Raw genomic sequence first — 4360 nt, forward strand, 5'->3', positions numbered from 1 at the left:
GAGTTACGTTACAAAGATATGAAATTTTTGCTTTGTCCAAACAAAAATCCTAGCGCTGGGCTTAATATAAATGAAGGCCTAATCAAGAGACAGCAAAGCCAGTGCTCAACACTTGATCTGGTTGCCCCGGAAGACCACTTCTCATACGGTTGACTGTCCGCTCTCATCGCCTTTTCTATTCTGTCGTCGTTGGAGGGTCTGTTTTTTCTTCTATGGCTCAAAGAAATTTTTCGATTATGCTTTCTTTTTTTTTTCATTTCAATACGCCGCAGTCAGAAAATAGTTCACAGTGCGATGTTGTTCACAACATAACAGCGGGGCCAAACATAGTGGATTTTAATAAATACGATTCTGAAGTAATCTCAAAGCCTGTATAATGAGAGCTGTACGAAACATTATCGAAGTGCGAGAGTAAATTGTTTGCAGGGCACTAAGCTCTTTAGTCTGGGCGAGTTGGTTCATAACAGCAACTAACGGAATAAACTTGCGCAAACGGATTTAAGAAGAAAACGCAAGGGACGTGAGGACAGGACAAAGCGCAACAAGACATTGCGCTCTGTCCTGTCCTCACGTCTCGCGTTTTTCTCTTCAATCCCTTTGCAGGGCACGCAAGAAGTCGAATGCCTCTATACTATAGTTACTATAAATCTAACCGCTCCTACTCGATGAAAGACTTTGGGTGAGAAAATATATACTCCCGTGGCACAAATGACGAAGCACTAACTTGTAAACAACATGTACATAGATATATACTCCTGCTTACTAAAAGAGGCATGTTTGAACAGGCCATGCATAACGAAGGCGGTGTTACCGTGAAGCTCGCGGGATATAAAACCTGGGGCGGAAACAGTGTTTAGCCAAAGGGACAATTTTTTCCTAAAGGAAACGACGTGACCTAGCGAACAGTGACCCTGATTACCTAAAGTGGCTTCGTCTGTCGGCGCTCGGAAAGCTGGTTTAGAATTACAGTTCCGGTTCAGACAAAAGCGCGCCAACACTCACTAGCGCACATCATAACATCCTCTAGGGGTGAAAGTTAAAAAAAACAATACAGCATGAGCGAGGACGCCGAAAGCTGTTTTCAAAGCCCGCTGTAGCCAGGAGGCCAGAAAGCAAAGCGGACAGTGCGCCCCGCATCAGCGTCCCATCGCAGACACCCGGGGGCTATGAACAGCGTCGTGGCTCGTCGAGCAAAGCCCAAGCTCCAACGCGTACTACCACGCCGCTTCTGCCCAATTTGCAAATGCGACTTCAAACTAACCCCGCTTTTAGCAATGTATTTACCCTCGGGAAAAATGAGGAGGTGGGACAGAAAATGTAGCGTTCCCAGCATGTTTTTTTCTTTTATTCACAGCTCCAACTCGTTCTAACCACTCGTTTCGTCAAGTGCTGTGGTTGGCCTTCTCTGCTGCGAGCAATTTGCTTTCTTTATTTGCTTGTTTGTAGAGTTCTCTTCGAGCTCACTAGAAAAAACTCCGCGCGGTTATGTGCGAGTACAGCACAGAGCAAACTGTTGCACGGAAACCAGTCGGAGAGCAAATAGCGTTTCCCATTGTTCGTGAGGTCAGATTCGAGGACTTTCAATTGCCTCATCTTGAGCATCAGGCTTACATTCGCATTCAATTTGTACATAGTCTGACATCGCCCCTGACTATGCAGTAACCAGATACGTGTTTAAATGGTCGCTATTGCATTAGCTTAGGACGGTTAATCAATTACACAAATCCGGATAGCGCATTGGTCGTCACACGTTGCTAAAGCGCATTTTCTATTCGTTCTAGATGGTTTCTGTTGGAGGGAAATGCATTATGAACTGCTTTACTTCACGCGCGCGAAACGATTCTTCCGGCCTACTGTAGCCACTTTGGCCAGCCAGCACTCGTGCCGTGCGAATGCCATGTTCTGACATTTTCTGTAGGAAGAGCTGGTTCCACTTCATGCTCCGGCGAGCAGTACAGGCATAGGAAGCACGGAAGGAACACAAAACAACTCCTAGCTGCGGATTTCGCGGAACGCGTTTACGGCTTCCTGGAACACGCTTCGTACGTTTTATGCTTATTACACCTGCGTCTATTGCCACTTCTTTACCCTAGGGGCCGACGCATGCATCGTAAATTATGCACGAGGCAAAGCGGCTCATCACGAATGAGGGAGAGAAGAATCACGAGCGAAGGAAGCGCTGCTCATGCCCAAACTAGAGCCTTATTGAAGTCAAACATTGTTCTCCCATTCAGTGCCCTGGCTGCTGCTTGGCGCTGCGATGCATTGCAGATGGTCAGCAGGTGGTGGGAACAGACTTATGCGGTCTGGTCCACTCGATAATGCGACAGACTACCAGGTCTCGCCACATGCGTCATGTAGTCAGGCACTGTCTGGGGAACTGGGGTCGTCATTGAAGAGAATAATGGTGGCATCGTACTGTTTTCTATTTCATCTCCTTTTGTATGTGCTATTGTTTCGTACTCCGAGTCCGCTTTTGGGCTCCAGGTTATACCTACCGAGAGGTGCGCACTGACTTTACCCTCTACCCTCTCTCAAACCATTTTTCAACACGCCTAGACACATTCCGCCTAAAATAGACGTCTTACCCCCAAAACATAAGCACTTTCCGCGGCGGACACCTACCACCTATGACGCATGCAAACTCTCGCTTTCCCCAATCTCCACCACCCTCATCGCATTCGCCCAACGTTAGTTCGGATACATGCCCCTGGTGGGGTGGTGTTCCTACATTCACTCACATTACATGGACATGCGCACCTAAACCCAACCACTTAAAGTCGCCCAACGTGGCACTGGAGCAGTCGGAGGTGACGCTTGCAAGCGGCGGCACCACCAGGAGTTCTTTAACACGCACTGACATTGAACAGTATACACGGGGCTCTAGAATTTGTGTAGCACGCCGTCTCGCTTCGAATAAAATCCTGTGAACATCTGTTACAAAATTCAGCGCATGATTTGTGAATATGGTTGCGCAATATTCTTAAAGGAAGGGGCGATGTCACAAAATTCGGCGCATTTTTGAAAAGAGCAACAAGAACAGCGCCGCGCGGACGCGATCTCGCCAGCGCGCATCTTTAGAAACAGGGGAGGAAGAAATCCTGGAGAGCGACCAGGCTTGTGTGTGTTGCGGTCCTTTCGACCATAGCTCGCCGGCGCGACGCCAAGTAATTGCGTCAGCCCATGACGTCGAACGTTCTGGAATGTCGGAGACATTTCTACTCGATGTAGACGGAGAGGACGTAGCCTTGAGTGTACTAAGCGATGCCCTCTGCCTCTTCACTGGCGCGTAGGCGGTGGCGCCGCATCAGAAAGTTCTCGAAGCTCATCGAAGCCAGCCACAGCACCTGACCAATGGGGACGCGCGCCCGGAGCGAGAAAGAGGAGGAGATTGCACAGCCGATACTGTGTGTATGTGCGCGCCCGTCTTGGCGCGAAGAACAGACCCCGAGGTGTCCTGTATATCAACGGCGTTGACCGCTGTCGGTCAGCCCGATCCGCCGTTTATAAGCTTCAGACAAGCGCGCCCGCTCGACTCCCGGAGCAACACCACTCGCCCAGCCCACCACTCACCCAGCCGCGGTCCAACGAGGCAGCGCGCACCAGTCGGCGGGACGGCACCGTCGTGAACTTCTGGTCGTCGGACTGTCGCAGTGCCCGGTGAACAAACTGTGTTTTGTTTGTTTGCGTCTCTCTTGTGTTAATGCACTTTAGGTAAAATATTTTATTTGTATTGTAATCTCTCGAGTGTATCTTTGCACGAGTTGCATTGCTTTGTTAATCACTTTGTATGCGCTCGTACGGGTGATTGTGAAATCCTCTGTATCGTCTCATTGCTGCATGAACTTTGTTTTGTTTTTAAATCTTTGGCTCCGGCCCATTCTATCGCTTGCGACCGGTGAAAGCTGGGCACCAAACGACCAAACATCTTGCCACTTGTTAGCTGGTCTCCGCTGAGCTTGCCACGCTGAGTTGACGGCATCTCCTTTGTGTCCGAGACCGCTACTCCCACACGCTCTAAGGGTGTCGGGAAAGCACGCTAAAGTGCGCGAAGTGGGGACAACGTCCCACTGAAGCGGGAAAGTTTTATTTTCCCAAAACTAACTCTCTCTCACTGTCGCCAGCCCGAGAACACTCTGTACACTTAGCAACCATTCTAACTAGGCACAGTTCAAACACTCACGATAAAACGCTTCCCAAATTCATTTTCGCAGCTAAAATCTGATAAAACGTCTGATAATCCCTGCAAGTCACTCACTCAAAGGAGCTAACGACGCGGTTCAAGCCTGCGCCCATGCTCCATGGACTGGGGCGCGCAATCCACTACGTGTGAATAGCGAATAAATCGGCAGTGCAGTTC

The sequence above is a fragment of the Amblyomma mixtum genome, chromosome 5 (assembly GCF_055824585.1).
Source record: "Amblyomma mixtum isolate Tamu chromosome 5, ASM5582458v1, whole genome shotgun sequence".
Taxonomy (NCBI): Eukaryota; Metazoa; Arthropoda; class Arachnida; order Ixodida; family Ixodidae; genus Amblyomma; species Amblyomma mixtum.